Here is a 24,152-nt window from a genome sequence, read left to right on the forward strand (position 1 = left end):
TTGGTCTGAATCTGGTGGGTGACTCCCGGCTGTGTCATCCTCCAGGATGCAGAGCTGGACACCGGCTCCCCAAAGTCTCGGGGGGAGATGAATTCTGAGTCTAGACCAGCCTGCCCAGATGATGAGCCTCGCCAGGGTGATGGGGTGAGGCCTGGGGGCTTTGTCTGTGCACCCAGGAGACTTTCAGCAGGGAGGTTTTGAGAAACACCAGGGGTTCCCCAGGTGGGCGGCCCACATGAGTTAACTGGGTCCCGGCCCTGGCCCAACCCCAGGCCCAAAGAATCAGAATCACACTGACTGGGGCTCGGGAAAACTATTTTTCAAAACTGTGCCAAGTGATTGAAAAAAAAGATGTTGTTGCTTTTGTAAAGGACACATTCTAATTTTAGAGAGCTCAAATCATATAGAAAACACAAGAAAGAAAACAAAACGTCATCCCAAACTCTATCTTCCTGGAACAATCACTGTTAGTTTAAGTTGACAGAATTCCAACTTTTCTCCAAGTGTCACTCACTACTGATAGAAAAAAGCCAGACAGACTGACAAACCTGACCCTGCGTTTCTGTGCAGGTGACTTCCACCATCTATCAGGGACTCTTCTCTGCTGGATACACAGCACCTACTCAGCCAGAGGAAACTCACACATCAGGACACGAATGACAGTCATCGGGGGCTTCACGACCTACCGACTTCCCCCCGGGCTTGAAATCTGGTGCGTCCAGTCAGAGCTGGCACCTGGCCAAAGTGCATTCATGTCCCGGCTCCCCACCTCCTGCTGTGTGTCCTGGTGAAGGTTACAGCCTCTCCCAGCCTCAGGCTCCCAGGTCTGCAGAGTGAGGGCGATGAGGATGACAGCACTGCCATGACACTTACCTCAGAGGAAGGCCATGATGACCAAACGCAACAGCGTGAGTGGGAGAGCACCAAAGAGCAGAGTCAACGAGAATAAACACATCCAAAGCTTGGAGACCGGAGATGGTGATCATTCCGAAACTGGGAAGTCATGACAATGATACCAGTAAGTTAACAGCCCGTGGTGGTGGGTTCCCAGCATCCCTGGAGCTGTGCCTGCACCTTTGCCTCCGGGGAGCTGTAAGAATATTTGCTCAACTGTCATGGAGGTTGGCAGGCTCTGACAAGACACCAGCGTCCAGGCTCGCTTTGCATCTGAAAAGCTGCTGGAGACACTTCTCCACAGGACTGATTGCAGCCTGGTGACGTTGCTGCCGTGTGGGGACCACCTTGGCTTACCCTGAGGTAAACCAAGTCCAGATTCAGAAACATGTCACATCTAGACATTTCTGTTCCTTTTCTCTTAAAATGGAAGAGAACGATGCTAGGCCAACTGTAAAAAAACAAAACAAAACAAAAAACAAGGCAAAGCAAACCCCCAGTCATCCCTTCAAAGCGGGTGGGAAGCTGAATGAAGCAAAGTCAAGGTGCTCAATTTCAGAAGTTTTCAAGTTCTCGGAAGTTGGGGTTCCTAAGATCACTCCAGTTGTTGACACACGAGGGCAGAGTCAATGGCACGTGGAAATCATCCATCCACGTGAGGCTAGTGGAGACCGTTCCTTCTGCTGGCTTCCCTGTCTCTGCCAGGTGCCAGGCTGGGGAGTGCTTCCCTTCTTCCCACATCCAGAAGTTTCCTTTCCTGGTCATTCTTGCTCTCAGCCTTGCGCTCACCATGCTTACTGTCCGGAACAACCCTGGTCTTCCTGCCTTCTGTCTCTGCCCTCCAACTGCCCCTGCCCATCAGGTCCTAGCCTCTAGATCTCTGCAGGCCACCCTCTGTTCAGAGCTTTGACAGCCTCTAACCCGCCCTCAGCCTGGGCAGAGGTTCCTCCTAGCTTCCCAGCTTTGCAGGTCTCGTACACCCCAGGAAATGGCCGAGGCTGTGGGTGGCTGGAGGAGGCCCTGGTCGGGGAATTCCATCCCGGGGATCCCAGGGGGCCCACAGTCTCTGCACCTGCATCACCCGTTCACACACACTGCTGGCCAAGTTCTGCAGAGCCTCAGAGCCTGTGATCAAGCTGTCCCCTCTGACTGGGGTTGGGTGTGTGGCCCGGTTGCCATTTCCTCCAAACCATCACTTTAAGCAAACAGGGAAAACCAACCATTAATAATGTGAGACAACCCGCTAGCAACATGGTCCCCGAAACCACAGGACCACTGGGTTACTGCTGACGCAGTGCCTCTGAACCCAAGCTGCAGGAATAGCATCCTTTTCTACATAGGCTGTTTTATTAATGTCCTAGGGCTGCTGCCACAAATTACCATGAACTTTAAAAAACCCCACAAAAACAGAAGTTTATTCTCTCATAGTTCTGGAGGCCAGATGTCCAAAATCTATGTGTCAGCCGGACTGGGCTCCCTCTGGAGGCCCTAAGGGGCGGAGCCTCCCTCCCCTCTTCCAGCTTCTGGTGGCAGCTGGCATTCCTTGGCTTGTGGCCACATCACATCCACCTCTGCCTGTGTCTTCACACGGCCTTCCTTAAGTGTTTCCTCTTCTGTCTCTTGTAAGGACTCTTGCCATTGGATTTAGGTCCTGCCCTAATTGAGGATAATCACACCTTGAGATCCTTAAACTACATCTGCAATGACCCTTTTTCCAAATAAGGTCGCATCACAGGTTCTGGAATATGAACTGTCTTTTTGGGGTCACCATTCAACTCATGACAGCTGTGCTGTGAAAAGCCTAAAGGATGTCCAGCAGCCTAGAGTGGAGCCTCAGATCCTGCCCAGCCTTGGAGCGGTGGATGGGCTGAACGTGTATGTCATATGCTACGCCCCCCCAAACCTCATGTGTTGAAGTCTAACCCCGAAAGGTGATTGTGTTGGCAGGCGGGATCTTTGGGAGGTGACTGGGTCAGAAGTGAGACACGAAGCAGAAGAAAGGAGTTCCTTTCTTCCCACCCTCTGAGCCTGGCCCTGGGCACTCTCACCCAGTGGTGTGCTGGCTTGGTTGGAGGGTGAGGTGTGCCCTGGTGTGACACTGGGAAGCTTTGTCGCATCCTCTGGGAGAGAGGACAGAGAATTGGACCCAAGCTCTGGCTAGCCATGTGATCCTGGACGGAGCATGCCAGGAAGCCCTTGAGCCAGAGGCTAAGTGTGCACGTTGGAGGCCTGCTGGGTGGTGGTTGCTGTCTAAGTCATTATTTTTAAAAATAAACTCTGACTGAGGACCAGCTGAGTGACAGGGCACAGAGAATTCAGGTATGATTAAAGCCTTGTCCCTACCCTCTAGGGGTTCACAGTCTCACTAGGGGAGCAGGCTTGTCCTGTAAACTGACATTAAAGTAGAAACTGACAGTGGAGTGATTACGAAGTACTTTGGCTTTGTAATCAAAGTGAAAGGCTTCATGGAGGAGGTGGCATTTCCCCTGGGTCTTGAAAGATGAGTAGGAATTCACCGAGGTATAGTGTTTATCTGTAGATAACTACTGTGTACCAAAGTACCCCAAACTCAGGGCCACATCTATTCACAAACATTCATTATATCCCAGTTTCTGTGGGTCTGGAATCCTCCCAAGGATCACTCAGTGTGTTGGCTGGGGCTGCAGTCATTTCGAGCCCTGATGGGGGTTTGGGGGACATCATTTACACAGGCCTCCCCACGAGGCTGGCCCAGGATGTGGCAACTGGCTTTCCCTAGGGTGAGTGACCCGAGAGAGTGGATGGAAGCTGCAGCCCTTTTATGACCTAAACTCGAAGGGACATCCCGTCACTTCTGGTGAATTCTAGTCATTGGAAGTGAGTCCCTAAGACCAGCCCACCGTCCAGGGCGTGACTAACAGCGGGTGGGGGTAATCTGGGGACTGATTTAGAGGCTGCAACCCCACAGGGTAGCACAGTGACATGGGTCCTGCTTCAGGGTCCAGAGGGAGGGTGGGCATGGGAGAGTGCGACGTGGGATGAGAAGATCCCAGTTTGGGGACTAGAGAACTAATGATGAGGATAGTCATAGAGATGGAAGTGGGTAGCACCTTGGAGGGCAGACTATACCAGGCACCGTTCAAAGCATTACAAGAAGTCTCATTTAATTCTCCCATAATTCTCTAGGAGGACAGTGCTGTTATGAGCCTCACTTTACAGATGAGGGAATCAAGGCACAGGAGTGTTAAGTGGTGGAGTGGTCCCCTCAGCTTGGGACCAGCAAGCTCCTTGAAGTCCCGTGGGAAGATTGGAGGGCTTGGGGACAGTCCCCGCAGCCTCTTCTGTCACACAGAGGGCTGGATGTGGGCATCTCCAGGGTCAATGGTGTCTGGATATCTGTCGGGGTAGGTCGTGATGCTCCTGTGAAATAACAGAAAATATATACGTCGGTCTCTGCCTCTGGTTCCTGGCACAGAGCTCCTAAAACCCTCAGAATTTCCTGGGCGATAGGAGTGTCTTTTGTTCTAACGAGGTGACTCCTGGTGGATGGCTTCAGGATGGGAGCTGGTCACCAGAAAGACCAAGCTGTGACACTTGGGATTTGCAGCTCCCCGACCCCCATTCTCCAGGAAGGGAGTTTGAGTTAATGGTCGATCATGCCTATGTGGTGAAGCCTCCATCAGATTCCCGACAGTCGGGGTTTGGAGAGCTTCTGGGTGACCGAGCACGTGGGGCAGCTGTGCGCCAGGTGTGCCCGGAAGGCGCGGAAGCTCCTTGCCCCTTCCCCCATATCTTGCCCTATACATCTCTTTCATTTGGATGTTCATCTGTCTCCTTTCTCATACCCTTTATCATCTAAAAACTGGTAAGTGTAAGTGTTTCCCTTACAAAGTGAGTTCTTTGAACAGTTGTAGCAAATGGTCGAACCTGAGGAGGGGCATGGGAATCCCGATTTATAGCTAGTTAGTCCGGAGAACTAACCAGCTATAACGGGTGACAACCTGGGACTTGGGACTGGCGTCTGAAGCGGGGGCAGTCTTGTGGGACGGAGCCCTTCCCCTGCGGGGTCTGGACTAACTCCGGTTAGTGCTGGAATTGAATCATGGCACCCCCCAGCTGGTCACTGAGAACTGCTTGATGAGAGGAAAACCTACACATCCGGTGTCAGGAGTATTGTGAGTGTTCGAGTGAGGGGGAAACACGGGGGTGTTTTTTCCAGTACAGCCCAGCCCAGGTGGAAGGAAGCCATCATGCTGAGCCCGAGGATGTCTGGTTTGGCCTGGAAAGCTCTTGGTCCAGCCCCGTGGCTAGGGAGGCTTTCCTGAAGACGAGCTTCCGGCGCACGTCCCATGGCTCAGTGGACGGGAGGAAGGTCCACCTGGGAAGGCTCCTGGCTCTGCTGTCTCGCTGGCCCGTAATGCTCTGGAGCTCAGCCTGTGCTGCTGGCAGAAGCTCCTCCAGCACCCATCCACCCTCTGGCCCTGAGAGCCGTCAACAGCAGAGGGGCTCTGGTTGCACACCTTCCCCTCCAGGAAGGCAGGCGCGGCCCTCCCTGGCCTCCCTGGCCCACCCACAAAGAGGGTCCCAGCTCCCCGGGCACACAGCGAAGGTCCCGGCCAGGAAGAGGGGGCAGGACAGCCTCCTGCTCTTCCTCTGCGGTCGTTTCCCCCAGAGGTCAGTGAACTTGGGGTCAGAAGACCAGGTTTCTGGTCCAGTGCGCAACATTCTGCTGTATGGCCTCGGGCCCACTTCCCCTCGCTGAGCCATTGACGGAACGTCCCAGCCCCGCCTCCGTCTCCTCCAGCAGAGCTCCTCCGTCCTGGCTGTGGGCAGAAGTCATCTGCATCTTCTTGAAATGCGGTTCTGACTCAGCAGTTCTGGGAAGAGGCTCTCAGACAGCTCCCCGCTGGGGCCTCTGGACCACTCTTTTGAGGGTTTAGGGGAGGAATTCTGGCACTGTGGCAGGTGGGGATGTTTGAGCCTGACCCCTGCCTGGTTATTCATTCAACCACACTTTCAAAGCACCTACTAAGTTCCTGGAGCTTTCAGGCTCCAGGGATCCAGGCAGGGACGGGTCAACTCTTCCCCCTGGAGACCGTGGCCTGGTGGGCATTGGCTGGTCAGCTGTCCAGGACCTCCCCAGGTTGGGGGGATGAGGGCTGCGATGCAGGGGCCTGTGGGAGCCTTGGGGTGGGAAGAGACACCTAGTCACAGCGGCTAAGGGGACACAAGGTGGGGAGGGGTCTGGCATGCCTGAGGATGGGGCGGGACAGGCCCTCACACGGGCGTGGTAGCGGGAAGGTAGGTGCCTGCCCAGGCTGCTGTGTAGGTGCGAGTCAGGGCAGGGAGGGTAGCAGGGCAGATCCCGGGCCACACCAGCGAGCGTGCAGTCTGTCCTCCAGGAGGCAAGGGCAGGAAAAGGGACTTAAATTGTGATGAGGCTGCTTTCTCCAAAACACCCACCTGAAGGAGGGGGCAGGTGCAGAGGTGAGATGGGACGAGAGAATTCTCATCCCGCAAATTTGCAGCAGCGCTCGGGAGCCAGGGGGCGGGCAAGGGCGGCCCTTACCTTCCAGACTAGGAGCGGGGCTGCCCTGCATCACCCCAGCCTCAGCTTCCGTCCTCACATCTCCTTTCTGAATCCGACGCTCCTGCCCGCTCCTGTGAGGACCCTGATTTCCCACCTGTGGAATGGTGGCGTTCACTGCAGGTTCTTGGTGTTAGTCCTCCTCAGCCCCTCCCTCTACGGAGCTGTGAGGCGGGGAGACCCCAGAGGGCACCGGGGGACAGGGTGGGGCACATGTTGGCTGGAACTTGGGACACCTGCTGGCTGGTACTGGGGGGTCGTGTAGGCTGGCACTTGGAGGACACAATCAGGGAGTGACCCAAGGCTGCCCTGGGGTCTCCTGGCTGCAATCACTCAGCATTTCCCAAGGACCGGCCTAACTCCATTAATAAGATACCCCGTGTTAGCAGCTCGAGTGCTAACGGGCGTCCATCAGTGATGTGAGGTTCAGGCTCAGACCCCTCAGCTCCTCGTCTTCTTGATCGTCTTTCCCTTTGTAAGGTAATTTCAGGACAGGCCCCATCCTTATGTGAATTTTCTATTATCCTTTTAAGCATACAGTATCCACCAACAGGGCCATTGCCCCTGGGTTTCCGTACTCAGGGAAGCAGCAGGGGCTCACAGACAGAGATCCTTTTTCCATCCCTCTTGGAAAGATGGAAAAGCCATGAATGTCCTTTACAGAAAGAGTATCTGTGCAAACGGCTGGTCCGGACCAGCCATTCCCCATCGTGGCCAGAGCAGGCAGGGGGCCTGGAGACCCCTGGTCCCCCCAAGTTCCCATCTGCTGGGTCAGCCCTGGGCTGGCCCCAGCGGGGCAGCTGTCTCCGCTCAACTGTCCTGCTGTGGCTGCACTTTTTCTTTCCAAGTTCAGCGTCCATGGTAAACAGGAGACACCAGATTTCTTTCCATCCTTTATCCCTACCCGTGTCAACCCACCAGACAGATGTTTTCCACTTGTCCTTCCTCCACCCAGGCAAGGCAAGGTTTTGAAAAAGGAAGGGGAAAATATAACTGCAGTGGGAAGTCAAACATCCTTACCCTTTAAAGGAACAAGTCGTGCATTTGTTTGATGAGCACTTCCTGAGTGTGGCACTGGGATGTGATGGGGTCCGGACGTCCTGTCTACAGGGCGCCCACAGTCCAGTGGAAGGGGACACTTGGTATGGGCGGCCTGCTGGGCGTGTGAAGGTGGGGCACTGAACTAAAGGGGCCCAGGGGCTAAGGTGGAAGGCTCCCTTCATCCTCACCTGGAGTCTTGGAGGGAACTAAGCACTCTCCAGGGGAAGAAAGGCATTCCCTGCAGGGCGAGCAGCGCCTACCAAGCCACAGTGGCGGAAGGAAGCGGGGCATGTTGGGAAAGGGTGGGACTGAACTTTGGGTGTACGTGGTAGAGTGAGGCCAGGTGGAACTGGACCAGAGGGAGGTGAAGGCCTTGAATGTCAGCTGAGTCACCAGGGCTGCATTGCAGAGGGACAATGGGAGCCCCTGCAGGATTCGAGCAGCGTGTGGTGTGGTCGGACTCAGGACTCAGAAAGAGGTCAGTCTGGAGTCAGGGGTGGCAGGCAGAGAGGAAGGTCTGGGTGAGAGGCCAGGCCAGGGAGGGGAAGGGGCTTGAGAAATGCTGATGAGATCAGAGCAATATGTCCTCAGGAGCTGTGGAATCGAGAGGAATGAGGGAGGGGCTGGGTTTGTTCCGAGAGGGGGTGGGTGCAGATGTGGGAGAGGGACGGTGTCAGCGCCTCAGACCCCACTGGAGGCTCGGGGCCAGGGCTCCAGGCTCAAGCCAGCTGGCTAGGGCAGGCTGCATCCTGGTCTGGAGGAGTGGGGTCCTGGACAGGTAGCAGAGCAGGGACCTGGGAATCCAAACACACGCACACACACACACATACCCCCGGGCATGGGGAGGGAGAGATGGTAGATATTTACTGAGTGCTTACTGTGAGTAAGCATTTCACATGCACTGTCTTACATGTTTTGCCCCATTTTACAGATGAGAATGTTCAGCTTTGGAGAGAGTTCACCACAGACGTGGCTGTTGATGGATCCTAAAGCAGGCAGCTGAGTGCAGACCTGCTGTACCCCTCGGGGCGCAGGGAGCAGATGTTCACCTTGGGTGACGCCACGTGCCTGGCCAGTGGGGCTGGCATTTGGGCCTCTGGCTTTCTAGCTGCCCACCTGACAAAGCTGTGCCTCTCTCTCTTAGGCCACTGTGAGTGCCTCTCAGATGCCTTCCCCACTGCTGCTTAACGGGCCGCAGGTGTATGGAATGGATTACACATAATCCTTGTTTACGATGCTCTCCCAGCTCTGTCCACACAAGAGCCTCTTCCTTGTGCCTCCCTCGTTTCCTCCCTTCCCTTATTCTCATCTGACAAACACCAGTTCATCATCATCCAACAAGGAAGTTGGACACTAAGGACCGTTTGCCACACTCTTCTCCCCCCAGAACCCTCCTCCCTCTCCCAAGGGAACAGGCTCCAGAAATCTTGTGTCTGTCATTCCTTTGCTTTTCATTTTATCACATCTAAATGTAACCCCCCCAAGATTTTAAATTTTAGTCATTTTTAACTTGAAAAAGGGTATTATGCGCTATAATTTTTTTAAAAGACTTTATTTTTTAGAACAGTTTTAGATTTACAGAAAAATTGAGAGGCTAATACAGAGAGTTTGGATAATCCTTTTGGACTTCTTTTTCCCTTTCAGAATTTTATTGCTATTTTGGAAAAGAGTTGGCCACTGTCTCGTAAAGTTGAGCCTTCATAAACCTTACATACCAGCAATTCTTCTCGTAGGTATGTACGAGAATATTCTTAGCAGCACTGTTCGTAGTATCAAAACATTGGAAACAGCCCAAATCCTGTCAACAGAAATAGATAAATAGATACATATATTGTATGTGGGTATATTTGCACCTGGGGATATTACAGAGCACTAAAACTGAGTAACAGCTGGCAATAAAAAGACGGATGAATCTTATCGATCTAAATTTGAATGAAAATAAAGGAAAGTCTAAGATTTTTTCCCCTAGTTGGTATCCAGGGGATGTCAAAAGTTGTCCTAACATTTAAGGGCAAGTTTGGCCAAAGGCCACCACCTTTGAGAAGAGAATGAGCAAAAGTCAACAGAAAAGGGCGCGTCTCTGTTTGCAGGGGGACCACCCTAGTGTGGGTTTGGAGCTTGGGGCACGGCCAAGTTGAGTCAGGATGAGCAGAACAGAAGGTACCTGTAGCAAGTCATAATCCATCCAGTTGAAGCCTGAAGAGCTCGTGGGTTGGGAGTCGGGTGCTGTCAGGGCTCCCGGGGAGGGGCCGGGAGAGAAGGACCCTGAAGTTGACTGAACTAGTATTGTGGTCACCAGAGAGGAGGTCTAGAGCTGGGCAGGGATTTCGCCCAACGCTGCCCCAGCTGAACAAACTGTCCCTTAACCCCATCCAATTTCCATGCTCACCTAGCAACCCTCGTATTTTTCTAAAATAATTTTTTATTATAAAACTGTACATACTTTAAAAGAAAAATATTTAAAAATGCATAAGTAGAAAGAAGGAACAAAAATCGTCTATGCTGGGGCTTCCCTGGTGGCGCAGTTGTTAAGAATCCACCTGCCAAGGCAGGGGACATGGGTTCGAGCCCTGGTCCGGGAAGATCCCACATGCCGCGAAGCAACTAAGTCCGTGAACCACAACTACTGAGCCTGCGTGCCACAACTACTGAAGCCCACGTGCCTAAAGCCCGTGCTCTGCAACAAGAGAAGCCACCGCGATGAGAAGCCCGTGCACTGCAACACAGAGTAGCCTCCGCTCGCCGTAACTAGAGAAAGCCTGCGCGCAGCAACAGATATCCAACACAGCCAAAAATAAAATAATAAATAAATAAAAAATCACGGCTCCACTTTGGAGTGTTTCATTTTAACCTTCTTTATGCACTAATAATCGTATTGTACCCATTATTTTAACACGTCTTTTATCCAAACACATTTCCCCATTAGAAACCCTTTGCCGTCATCATTTTTTTTTTTTTTTTTTTGTGGTACGTGGGCCTCTCACTGTTGTGGCCTCTCCCGTTGCGGAGCACAGGCTCCGGACGCGCAGGCTCAGCGGCCATGGCTCACGGGCCCAGCCGCTCCACGGCATGTGGGATCTTCCCGGACCGGGGCACGAACCCGTGTCGCCTGCATCGGCAGGCGGACTCTCAACCACTGCGCCACCAGAGGAACTCTGCCATCATCATTTTTAATGAATGTATATGTTCATTGAGTTGAATCTCCCTCTCTTTCTCTCTCTCTTTCTCTCTCCCTATCATCTATCCATCCATCCATCCATCCATCCATCCATCCATCCATTTATTTCACCTCCACTTCATAGAATATATTCTATATTGAATTTATATATATAGTCCAATGACTGTTCTCCAATGGCTCGTTATTTTGGCCAATTCTAGGTTTTCATTATTACAAGTAATCCTGCCAGGAATGTCTTGGTGCAAAAAGTTTTTCCATGTTCAAATTATTTCCTTAGGAAGGATTCCCAGAAGTAGAATTATTAGATCAAAGGGTTTGAATCTATTTATGGCTCATGGTACTTACTGCCAGCCTGCTTTCCATATGTATGGCAACAGTTCACCTTCCTGCAGGCAGCCTATGATCAAGGCCGCTTCATTGCACCTTCTCAAGCGTTGAGCAATCTAAGTTTTAAATAGCTCTGCTAATTTCTGACAGCCAGTTTAAGGTCATCAGTCATATCCTAGAAAAGAAAGGACATGCCCTAGAGGGTTGTGGCCTTGGAACACTCTACCCTTCAGTGTGAATTATGCTGCTGTCTGGCTGGCTACTAGCCTGTTATCAGGGATTTAAAGGCCAAAGGATCCAGCCAGGCATCTCTTTGGTCTCTCTTAACTGCAGCCCTTTCTGGAGAAAGGGATGTGACAGAAGGAAGGAAGAATAGGAGGACACAAGCCACCAGAGAGGCCACTCTTGATCACTCAGCATCCATCTCCTCTCCTCCTCCCATCGACAGATCTGCAGTTCGTTCAGGGAGTCACGTAGATTCACTGATGACAGGAAGTGTGAGCCCCAACCCCAGCCCCAGGAAATGAATCACCACTGGACCAAAGCAGGCTTAATAATATCATTCCCACTGGCCAACCATTGGTCAGACGTGGGCATGTGACGTAGTTATGGTGAATGAAATGTAAGTAAAAGTCGGGTAGATGGGACAGATTTGGCTAGCATGGCTCTTTAGCCCTTTGCTCTATTCTCTTCTTCCTGCCTGGGATGCTAATAAAATGTCAGAGGTACAGCAGCCTTCTTGTGACTATGAGTTGATAAGCATGAAGACAAAAGCCAACATACCAAGGATGGCCAAGCAAAAAGATAGAGTCTGTGTGTTTGAGCCCCTGATCCACCCTTGAATTGTCTATCCCCAGACTTCTTGTTATGCAGAAAAGGAACCTTAGATTTATTTATGCCACTTTGGTTGGCTTTTCAGTTACTTGGATTTGAGTGCATCCTTACTAAGAGATATATTGGCATACTGTTTTCCTTAGGTTAAATTACACTAGCTGCTATAACAAACATACCCCAAACCTCACGGCTAAACACAATAAAATTTTATTTCTTATTTATGTCACAGTCTGCTGTGAGTTGAGCAGCACTCCTCCAAGATCTGGGCTCCTTCCATCTTGTGACATTACTTTTCTCAGCATGTGGTCTGCAGGGTTTCCATGGAAGGGGAGAGGAGCTTGGACAACCATGCCCATGATTTTATGGTCATCCCTGTAAGTGATACGGATCACTTTTTCTGACATCTCCTTGGCCAGAATCCAGTTATAAGGACTCATCCTACCTGCAAGGGAGACTGGGAGATGCAGTCTTCCTATGCGCTCAGGAGGAAGAAATAGGGTTGGTGAGCAGGCATTCAGTCTCTCCTCCACACTCACAGAAAGGGAAACGTCCCCCAAATGGACACCCCAGTTGCATCTGGGAATGGGTGCTCTGAGTCTGAAGGTGAGCCTGCTCTGAGTGCAGTGGCTGAGCCATGCCTGAAGATCAGTAGCCCCTTGCCAGCACCCAAGGGGAACCTTGCCAAATGCCTAATCTCTGTTTCCCTAGTTTTTAATCCTGTGAAAAATGATACTGACATTTCCCAAAAGTGAGTTTTAAAGAATAGTAAGACTTTTCTTCTTGTCTTTTTAAGTTTGTACATTCTAAAGAGATGGGTGGCCTGTGGCTTTGCGTGGAATGGGCTTGGCAGGGTCTGAATCACCTCAGTCAGATTGTCTTCCCTTAGATGCTTTTCTCATAACAGTCACAGGTACTGACTCTGTGCGAAAATCTGGACCACCCTTGGGGCTCAGATGCAGAAAAACTGGGGTTCTCACCCTCAAGGAACTCGCCAAACGGGTCGGCATCTATGTCCACACACGAGGCGGGAAAGGACAGGAGAGGGGCCAACAGTGGGTGCCGTGGCCAAGAGCCCAAAGCTTGTGGAACCATACACGGTCACACAGGGGAAGCTCACTAGTCGGGCAATGCCAGCCTGAAAGGCAGGCCCTGCCGTCATCTTGGTCCCACCATTCCTTTGCTTAACCAGAGGCAACATATGCAAAATGCTGAGAACGGCGTCTGGCACAGGGCACTTCCTTTTCATTCATTCATTGATTCATTGGTTATTTGGTTGGTTGACTGACTGACTGATTCATTCAGCAAACAGGGAAGGAGCATGTATTACGTGCCAGGCCCTTGGCTGGCTCTGAGGACAGGCAGACATCTCTGTAGGACTGTAAATCTGGCCATCCTACTCCGGAGCTCCCTTCCGGTGAAGGAGCTGATCAGATAAACTGGTAATTACAGCACAGTGCAGTTCATTGTGGAGGTACACAGGAGGGACATGAAGCCCTCCTTGAGGGGTTAAGGAGGGCATCCTGGAAGAGGGGGTGCCTAAGCAGAGTCTTGAAGGATGAATAGGAAGGAGATGGCCAGGCGGGGATGGTTACATATTTTGCAGGGCTCAGCGCAAAATGAAAATGCAGGGCCTCTTGTTCCAAAGGCAGGGAAAAGTGTCATTTAAAGAGCCACTGAAAAATAAAGCTTTTCCCCTTCTTCCACAGTCTCTCTCTTGACTTATAATTTCTTTTAAAAAAATCTTCCATTTAATGATACTCTAAAGAAAAATTAAACATTTAAATCATTAGCATGCATTTTACCATCCGTCTTTATATTGTGTAATGTCGGTTTTAAATGGAAATATAAGAGCATTTAATTCATACGCAGAATCACTGAAATGACACAAGTCATACTTCATAGCTCTGGCATGCACATATATTTCATTCTTACCGGAAAAGTGGCAACGCTCAACTATTTTTATTTTGCTTCTTTATAGAATCGTGTTCTCCCCACATTTTCTGCCTTAGTCTTACTGCTGAGTAAGGAGGGACTAAAAGGAAAGGGACTGTGGCTGCCCATCTCTCCCTTTGCTTCTGTGCCATGATTTTCAGCATAATCGGTTGCCTAACACAGGGACATAATGTGACTTAGGAAAGGTGAGACAGGTCCTCGGTCCTTGTGTCTCAGAGCACCAGGTGTGAATGTGTCCATAGCAAGTTCTGGTTTGACTGGAAAGTGTGGCGTCTCGTCAGTGACCTCACTCACACACGTCACATGCTCGTCTTGAACTCACTTGGGGTGTCACTGAGCTCGAGCAGGTCGTGGGTTCCCTGGAACCTTGTGTTGGTGGAGTGCAGGGGACGGCAGACACACAGGCTGCACGTACCTCCTCTGCTCGTGTGCATCGTCCCAGTGGATTTCACTTACAACACACAAGTTCAAAGATAAAATTATTAAGAATTTTAAGATGGCGACAGCAGGATACTATACCAAGCATGGAGCCCTCCTGTGCGTGGCCCAGGTGCAAGGTGAGGGGGTTACGGAAGCCGTGCTGTGAGCGTGGACAGTGCTGCAGAAGAGTGAGACATGTGGAACCGTGGTGGACACGCATACTGTGTGTACCCCCGTTGCTCACACGCACGTGTCATTGTCCCATCCAACGTCACTTACAAAATACAAGTTCAAAGATAAAATGGTTAAGAATTTCAAGATGAAAACGGAGAGCATTAAATCAGCCCCTTGTGAGCACGGGGCCCTTCTGAGTGTGAGGCCCTATGCGATTGCTTAGGTCACAAGCTCATGAAGTGGCCCCGTGGCCAGGTGAAGGGAGGCTGGGCGGAGGAGAGCTTCCAGATACAGGGAAAGCTCTATGTGAAGGCCCCAAGGCCTGCCCAGGCTCTGTGTTTCCCTTCTGTGATTTACGGGGCATGGGGCACCCCGTACCCCAACTCCTATTCACTTCCCGCCCTCTTGCCCTACCCACTCCCCATCGTCATTGCTATTCCACAACTCCGGGGACCCCCTGGGTAAGCTTGGCTGTAGGCGCGCTGATTCCAGGTGGACAGGCCAGAGAGGTGGCCTGTCCCCAGCGATCTGTTCCAGACGGTGCCCCCTGCCTTGTGGCTGCCGCCTACCCAGGGTCTCAGGAAGGCCTGGCAGACTGCGGGCTTATGGGGAACCCTACAGGAGTGGGGGGTCTCTTCCTCTGACTGACACCAAGGCTGGCCAGAGGGGGGGAGCCCCGCATCGCCCTGCCACCCCTGCACTCGGCCCCCACCTGTCTCCACTTCTCACATCCCTCATTGCCGCCTCCACCCTGTAACAGGGCAGTCTTGTGAGGCACACATTTGCCTGCGTCCAAAGCTTGACCAGTTCGGCTGCTGTGCCAGCGTCCCCCCCCGGCCCCCCAGCCTCATTGTCACCCGGGCCTGTCTCTTTCCGACTGTACGACCAGGGCAAGCGGCTACAGAAGGTGCATCGTGATGTCAGCTGGCCGGGATGCGGGCCGTGGCAGGACACAATCTCTCATGCTGGACGCTGACGTCCAGTTCTGCTAAATCTACTGGAAGCTGGAAATTTGGAGCAACCCTGTAAAGGCGGTGCACAGCAACAGGAAGTCTGGAGGGTGAGACGGGATGCAGAGGGGGAAGCAGAGGACAGAAACGTGCTCTGGCAGCCGCCTCTCTAGTCTCATCCTCTGCCTTTAGTCCAAGCTGCCCGTAATCAGCTGCTTTAGTTCCCCACGGGGAGCCAGGCTGCGCTGAGGTTCCAGAAGGTCTAGAGCATTTCTTGCCACTTCTGACCCAAGTGGATCTATTTCTGGCAGCTGAATTTTGGATGTTCCCAGCGTGGGAGGAAACGCAGGAGGGACACTTAGGTAGCCGGACCAGAGGGGAAAGCATGGCCGCATGACTTTTGGAACCGTGCCTGTCAGGAACAGACTGCTCTTGGCAGCGAAACTGTGCTGCCCCTACCTGCTTCCAGGTGGGCGGGCCAGGAGGGGAGGAGACCCGGCTTAGCAGATGGCAGATCCAGTTGGGAAGGGAAACCTTTTCTGGCACTAAAGGAACCGGGGTGCTTTTGCAAAAGAACCCTCAGGTTATGAGTAACTCGGGCCTCCTCATAAGGGTGGGGATGAGCTTGGAGTTCGATGGGCCCAGGTCAGCAGCACCCCTGTCCCTCCCAGGGGCACGCGGGGATTCGTGGAAATAGCAAGACGTCCAGGGCCAGCTCAGTGCCGGGCTCTCCACCGATGATCCGTCAAGGTTGTTCGCATCCTCGGTCTCTTCCTTCCATAGTAAAGGCCTCTCAGGGGTGAAAAGTGCTGGGATGGGACCGGAGAGTTTATCTTCAGGGACTCCAGCCAGTGTGGAAATCCACAGGCCTGAAGGTGGAGGCCATCAACACAGAATTTGGATGGGGATGGTCTTTAAAAACTGGTCAGAGCAGGAATGGTGACTGACAAGTCTCCTGATACTTAAGAAAGAGAAAGGGTAATTTTCAAAATCTGAGACTGATGGGTTGTATTTTTGATTGAGTTCCTCCTTGGCAAAAATTCTGAGACACATTATAAAATAGAAAAGAAAGTGGAGCTCATGAAGAAGTCAGCTTTGTTGGTTATCTATCTATCTATCTATCTATCTAGATATCTATCTATCTATCTATCTATCTAGATATCTATCTTTATTATTTTTGGCTGCGTTGGGTCTTTGTTGCTGTGTGCGGGCTTTCTCTAGTTGCGGCGAGCGGGGGCTACTCTTCGTTGCTTCTCATTGCGGTGGCTTCTCTTGTTGCGTAGCGCGGGCTCTAGGCACGCGGGCTTCAGTAGTTGTGGCTCGCGGGCTCAGTAGTTGTGGCTCTTTGGCTCTAGAGCGCAGGCTCAGTAGTTGTGGCGCACGGGCTTAGTTGCTCCGCGGCATGTGGGATCTTCCTGGACCAGGGCTCGAATCCGTGTCCCCTGCATTGGCAGGCGGATTCTTAACCACTGCACCACCAGGGAAGCCCCTCTATTTTGTTGATTTGCTTGTTTGTTCACTCACATGGCTGAGCAGAGGGCTGATGCTCTAAGTAAGTGAACTGACAGCAACCGAGGGTAATGCCATTTTCCTTTGGCCGTGAGGTTACTATGAGTGTCCCAGGAAGATACCCTGCTCATAGGCAGAGAGCGTTCCTTGGGGTCCCACATATGAAATAGGGTCCCAGTCTATCTGGCTGCCTGGAGGGGCTGGCCATGGTGACAACTGTCTTTCACGAGCTGGATAAAACTCATCCTTAGTCACACCTCCACGGGGTCTGCTAACACGGCTGGCTCCAGAGTAACATGGGGGTAAACTGGCTTTCTTAATGGTGGAATGTATCATGCTGAAGACATCACCCTGGCCCACGGAGAGGCAGGAGAAGAAGAAGCCATCGCTGCTCAACAGGGTTCCCTCAGCCAAGAGCTCGGTTCTGTCACTGGCCGCCTGGGCTGTGGAGATGTTCGGTAGGTGACGAACGCTTAACTCCACGGCCCGGTACCGCAGACGCCCTTGCAAGGACTGCTCGCCTTTTGTAGCCATTGATCTTGCTGGGATGGATGGCCCAGCTCCTGCCAGCACTCCCCCCCACCCCGCCCAGACTGAGCTTTGGGTGGTCTGACATGCGGGTCACCCCCGGAAATGACCTTGGAGAACACTCTCGGAGCCTGGGAGCAGGGACATTTGTATTTATGAGGAAATTGACAATCGCATGCCTTTGGGCTATAAAAGGGCCTTAGTGCAAGGCTAATAAAACTCAGAAATCAATATTCTGTGAGGCCTTAAGTATTGGGGAATGAGGTGCTGTTTGCTTCAGTGTTGGCTCTAAAATTAGACAAATTAACGTAATGAATTCTCACAGTTCGTTTGCATACGTTGCTAATTTAATTTTCGAGGGAAATGCTAGAAAAGACAGTGCTGTGGATGCAGGAGTCGGGTTTGCCCTATTTTCTGAGCTGTTTGTGTCTGCACGTTTCTCTCTAGATGAAGCTCTTGGTGCTGTGCTTTAGAACAGACGAAATGGCCTCCGCCCACACAGAAATGAGCCAATGCCCAGCAAAGGACACAGGGCGGCTTGTGAACTTCTGGAACACTCTGCTTCTGGCCGCATCTGACTCAGCCAGTGACCTCGGAAACAGGCTCAGCCTCCTAGGAATTCCGTCCTGCATCTCCTCCAAATACGCATCCATGTGCGTGAGGCTGGAATCCCCGTGGTCATTGGGAGGAGGCCGTGCAGACACGGAGGTTCTTGCTCAGGCTGGGAGTCCCTCTGGGGCTATGTCTTCTGGTCCTCAGTGTGTGCTCACCCAGCTTCTCTCTTCTGTGGAGCAGGCACCAGGCCCAGAGTCTGGGGGATGCAGGAAGGGAGAGGCCCTCCCCACCTCATGGGCCACCCATCTTCTCGCGGCATTAACTCCGAAGACTGGTCCTGGCCACATGATGTGACGCATTAAGCACTGCACTGCTCCCACAGCCTCCCAGACACGCGGGGAAAGGAGATGCCCACTGCAACGTGGAGAGAGTCAGAGCATGTCTGATGCCCGGCACGTTCCACCCCCTCCCCCAGCAGGTATTCAACACCACTTGCCTTCACTGACAGCCTGGGAGCGCTGCGCCCTTGCTGCCTCTTGCTCTTAGGGGAAGTGGTTAAACTCCCCTCTCACTGGACCAAGGGCCAGGCCCCACCCCAGGAAATAAGTTTTTCCCATTAAAAGTACTCATTTCACTTGATGTATGCAGACAGGGCTCCAGAAGCCCTGAGTATGAGTGTGTGAGTGCATTTGTGTGTGTGTGTGTGTGTGTGTGTGTCGGTGGAGAATTTAAGCGCTGGAAACAGTGGCAAATAAGGAGATGCAAGCAATGTGAAAATAGTCAAGATTTCTCAGTCGCCAGAAGGAGGGAGGGTGAAATTGTAAACCCCCATCAGAAGCTTTGACAACAGCCCGTCCACCTCCCGGTGGGTCACTCGTGTCTTCACTGCTCTTTGGGCCTATCTTGCACGTCCCGCCTCCAAGTCTTGGCTCACGGAAGCTCACGGAGGCCAGGGAGCACTCTCACCATCGCAGTACGCGGGTACCCCCGCTGACCCGGGGCTGAGTGAGTGTGTCTCTGTCAACAGTGTTGTCTGTATCAGATCTGCCCCTCACCTGCCCTCGACCCATATACATTCTGGAACATTCTGGCTGGGAGATTTAGCCAAACCCTGGAATTACTCCTTGCACTTTGCAAGAGTGTTCCTGGCTGGCACTAGACACCAGGAATTTGCAGAAATGTATCATCACTTTTGCCAACTGCAAAATCTTCCGGGTCAAAGGTCAAATGTCCCTGAAGCAGGAAAGGCAGGAAGAAAATTCAGCCAAAGTCTAGGCGCCTTTAAGAAAGGAGGCCTGGGCTTCCCTGGTGGCGCAGTGGTTGAGAGCCCGCCTGCTGATGCAGGACACACGGGTTCGTGCCCCGGTCCGGGAAGATCCCACAGGTGGCGGAGCGGCTGGGCCCATGAGCCATGGCCGCTAAGCCTGCGCGTCCGGAGCCTGTGCTCCGCAATGGGAGAGGCCACAACAGTGAGAGGCCCGCGTACCGCAAAAAAAAAAAAAAAAAAGAAAGGAGGCCTGGTCTGGCTTTGTCCCATCAATACCAGGCAGGCTTGGTTCCTCCACTGCCCTCCAGCACCTCCATCTAGGGAGGATGGCCAGGTGCGGGGAACGCCCTGGACTCACGCTGCCTGGGCTGGAACCCTGGCTCAGCCTCACCACCTTGCGACTCTAGGCAAGAAACCCAATCTCTCAGCTTCAGTTTTCTCATCTGTGAAGTGGGGATAAAGCGGTTTGCACCTCACAGGATTGAGGGATAAATGGGCTAAAGCACTTACCGTGTTTGGCACAATGCCCAGCACATAATTAGCGTTTCGTCCACGTTAGTGCGGGGGTGTTGCTGGCCACTGCAGCATCATCAGTCTCCCCGGGTCCTCTCATGTCCGAGCTTGCTCTTCACCTGTGGCTGGGATGGGACTGACAAGGCTGGCACTGGGCCTCTCATCCCCTCCCCAACCCCACAGACTGGCCAGGATGCCCAGAACTCCACACCCACCTGTGTACTCTGTGTGCGACGTCTACAACACGAATGACGCCCCCTCAGATAAGGCACCCATGTGCAGTGCGCAACCCGAACACCCATACAAGCTCATCCTGGGTTCTGAGTACAAGCTCAGATGACAGACTCTCTGGGCTGGAACCTGGACTCTGCTACTTATTAGCTTGGAAGAATGCTTTGCATAAACAGATTTTGCTGAGCACTTGTACTTTCTGATCTCAGTTGGGACTCGCAGAGGCACTGGAGGGACTTCTGTAGGGGGCTTCTGTAGGGGGCTTCTGGCCTCCACATGGAAGAGGGAGGCACTGGGAGGTGGGGACCAGGCACAGGGCCAGCTCCACAGGGATCTGGGCTTCGCCCTGGGCTGGGCGGCCTGCGGGAGGCAGCCCACATTCTGGCCTCAGCGGGGACCAGCAGGCGAGATCCGTGTTTGGTGTGTCTACCCGGTACCCTCCCACTCCCTCCTCCACAGTGTTTTTCTAGAACTATCACCACTCCCTGCCACTCTGCCTTTGGGAACACTGCTTTTTCCCATTCCCTGCTTCTTCTGGGGCTGCTGAAAAAACCCCAACCCCTTGGTCAGGGCCTGGGGACATTTTGACTCCACTCTCCTGCTCCTGTGGACATTTTGACCCCAAAGACATTTTGAGTGCGAGCATTTTAGTCAGAATTACCCAACAGTGATGAGTTTTCATCTAGAAAGTACCAGAATTCCACAGGGAACTCCTTTAAGCCAATTTAATCCGTTTATCAATTTTCTATACAGCTCAGTTAAACCATTTCCGATGTTTCCATTTCCATTATGCTGAAATTATTTTCTTAGAGATCAATTCTTTTGCATTTAGAATTTCACAGTGGAAATTTGCTTCATAAATGAGTGTTTTAAAATCCAGCTCAAATTTTACTATTTGCAGCTTCTGACATTGCAAGTGGCCACGGTTTCGATTACGGATCGTTTTCCCGGGTTATGTTATAGTTCGTGTTATTTCTGAGTTAATCCATGAGGAAATAGTGAGCAATTTTATGAGACAGGGTGATAGTGAGGCAGGGAACATGGAGAAGGGGACGGGGAAGGAGCAAGAGAGAGACACAGAGGCCCTTGGGCAGAAACAGGGCTGCAGCTGGCCTGGTGGATGGGGTGGGAGGGGGCAAAGGTCAAAGCATCCATCTGGCCACAGGTCATCGCATGGCACGGTCCTGCGTATTCGTGTCCCACCCTGGTTCCATCAGTGATTTCACTGCTGTGGCCCTGAGAGCTTCAGCTCAACCTTCCTTCTCCAGAAAGATACAGTCCTGTTCTGCACGGTTTTGTTTTTAAAATGTATTTTACAACATGTGTTCATCCAGACAGAAGGCAGAATTCATGATACACCCTGGGTGTTTACCGCAGTAGTGTTTCCTCTGCACCCCTGACTGCTTACCGACCGGGTAGATTATGCACGCAGAGGGGTGAGGAGGGAAATTCATTAATTTCACAGCAACCATGGGCTCATCCGTACAGCCAGCAGCTGACCTCCAGTGGGTCTCAGCCGCTAATGAATATGAATCTCAAACCGGGGGTCGTCCCTTTGGGACTCTAATGGAGGCAAATCTAAAGATGTTTGGGATCTGGGGGGTGGGGGGTGGATCGTTATTGGGAACACCCTCAAGAACTAATCCAACTGACCTGCTGATTCCCAGGTGTGAGTGACCGCGGGACAGTGCCGAGGCTGGGCTCAGGATAGCAGCTGCTGGCTGATCTATGTGTCTCTGACGAACGGAAGCTGATTACGGCAGCTTGTGATTTACTCTCAGACCGAAGAGGCTTGAGTTGAATAACAACCCTTTGGAAAGTGGGAATTAAACAGCCCTTTCTGCCCAGCCTCTCCTACTTTTCTAGGCCTTGCTAGCAAATCACATGATAAGGCTCTAGGCCATGGGCGTGGATGAAAGAGTTGCGACGACCAGGTTTCCATGGCTGACTTGGTTGAGGCTTTGACCAAGGGAATCATCAATCTTGAAACTTTCGGAAAACTGTATGAATTTTGTGGGGGGCAGACCAGCTATATTTGTGGGTTAGAAAGCCTTATAAATTAAAAGCACGGTTCCTGGTAGTATTTTTGAAGTTCTCTGTGGCATTCTTCATCCATCCTTAAATAACATCTAACACTTGTTTGTGTATTTCCTATGTGTCAGGCACTGTGCTGAGATCTTTTCATGGATGGACCTCGTGTATTCATCCTTGCTACAACTCTGAGGGAGTAAAGAGTTTTTATCCTCACATTGGAGATGAGGAAATTCAGGCACGAAGCAGCGGCTTACCTGGGGCCACATTGTACGTGTTGGACCAGACACCAGAATTCTTTTCATTCTGAGTTACTCACTCTGGAATAAATGGCCAGGCAGCTGAGTCCAACTGGTCCTGGCAAGGGAGTCAGGACACCTGGTTCTGGTCAGTTTCTCCCTACGTGCACGAGGGCTTGTATTAGTCAGGGTTCTCCAAAGAAACAGAACCAATAAGATGTCTGTGTGCATGCGTGTACATTATATATATATTTATGTGTGTATTTAAGGACTTGGCTCATGGGATTATGGAGACGGACGAGTCCTAAATTCTGCAGTTGGCAAGCTGGGGACCCAGGAAAGCTGATGGTGTAGTTTCAGTCTGAAGGCTGGTAGACCTGAGACCCAGGAAGAGCTGATGTTTCAATTCGGGTCCAAGGGCAAGAAAGAACATACCCCTGTCCCAGCTCTAAAGCACTCAGGCAGGAGGAGATCCCTCTTCCCCAGCCTTTTTGTTCTAGTCAGACCTTCAACTGATTGGATGAGGCCCACCCACATTTGAGAGGGCAATCTGCTTTACTCAGTCTACTGATTCAAAGTAAATCTTATCTAGAAACCCCCTCACAGTCACAGCCGGAATGATGTTGGACCAAATGTCTGGGTACCCTGTGCACATAAAGTTAACCATCACAGGGGCTGGTCTCCCAAGTCTTTGGGACACTTCCAGGTCAGATAGTCTGTGCCTTCAGTCTGTGCCAAGTGTTGGGGGATGCGGCCTCGCCGTGGGTGATGAGACATTAACTCTCACAGGGCATGAGGAAGTGGGAATGTGCCTTCTCACCACCCCTCCCGAGGTACTTTACTGTAATGGCAGAATCCAGTCACTCCAGAATTTCCTCCCATTGAGGTATAAAGTATCCTTCTTTCAGCCCAAGCCCTGACCTTCCCACCTTCTAGAGGTATTTCTTCACTGCCCCAAGACATTGTTGGGTTAACAGGTCTTCAAGCTGAAGTTAGGAGCCAGCTACACAGTCCTGAGATTGTGGAACGTCTCCAGGTCTCCCAGGAGCCACAGAAGGGCAGTGAAGTCTTCCCACAGACCATGTCTCTCAGATGCACATTTGCACAGGGACTCACAGGCTCTCAAAGTTGCAAGAGACCCAAGGGTCCATCACTCCCACTACTGCCATGTCTGGCCTCCCAACTCGAGCTGGCCTGGCCGCAGCCTTCGCCTGTGATAGAATGTCTTGTTAGGGGCAGACCCCAAGGCAAGGAGCTGAGCAATTTGCTTATAGGGGAGGTGATCCCAGGAAGCACCAAAGGAGAGTGGAGAGGTGAGAAAGAAAGTGAAGGAAATAATCAATGGACGTCAAGCAGAGTCGACAGGTGGACGTTTACTGGGCAGTGCTGCTGGGGTCGCTGGGAGATGGTGCAGGGTCTACCTCAGCGTCATCACAATGGAGAGGCAGGGAGGTCGGTGGATCCAGCCTCCAGTTCTCTGTGCTCGTCCGTTGAGGGCTGCTTCTGGGGGCATTAACGCTACTGTATTTCTGACTTACACTGGCCTTATCGGGAAGCCTGCAGATGGAGAGTCCCGTGTGTTTGAGGTTAGCAGTTGCTGGTGTGTAGATGTGAATGTCACGGGCGTGGGTGGGGCTCTGTGACGCCTGGTTTTGTGTCAGCTTGGCTAGGCGACAGCACCCACCTCTTCAACCAAACACTAGGTGTTGCTGCGTAAGTGCTTTGTGTAGGTGGTTAATATCTATACTCAGCTGCCTTGGAGTAAAGGCGATTCCCCTCGATCACTTGGGTAGGCCTCCTCCAGTTGCTTGAAGGCCTTAAGGGTAAAGATTGAGGTGTCTTGAAGAAGAAGAAATTCTGCCTCAAGCCTGCAGCATCAATTCCTGCCATTTCCAGCCTGCTGGCTTTTCCTGAAAAGTCTGGGCTTCCCAGCCCCCGTGGT

General features: G+C 52.0%; 1 long non-coding RNA gene across 8 annotated transcripts in view; it reads left to right on the forward strand.

The window, feature by feature from the left end:
• The window catches only part of LOC117308492 (uncharacterized), a 150,535-nt gene extending 131,092 nt beyond the window's left edge, over positions 1-19,443 (forward strand). For 7 of the 8 annotated variants that reach the window (XR_012326853.1, XR_012326851.1, XR_012326856.1 and 4 more), the window contains one exon: positions 571-3,850. This is a non-coding gene — a long non-coding RNA (uncharacterized lncRNA). Of the gene's footprint in view, positions 1-570; positions 3,851-17,821 lie in introns of those variants that run through there. The other variant, XR_012326857.1, reaches the window with a different exon arrangement.
• Positions 19,444-24,152: the final 4,709 nt, after the last annotated feature.

The sequence above is a fragment of the Tursiops truncatus genome, chromosome 16, assembly GCF_011762595.2.
Source record: "Tursiops truncatus isolate mTurTru1 chromosome 16, mTurTru1.mat.Y, whole genome shotgun sequence".
NCBI classification, from domain to species: Eukaryota; Metazoa; Chordata; class Mammalia; order Artiodactyla; family Delphinidae; genus Tursiops; species Tursiops truncatus.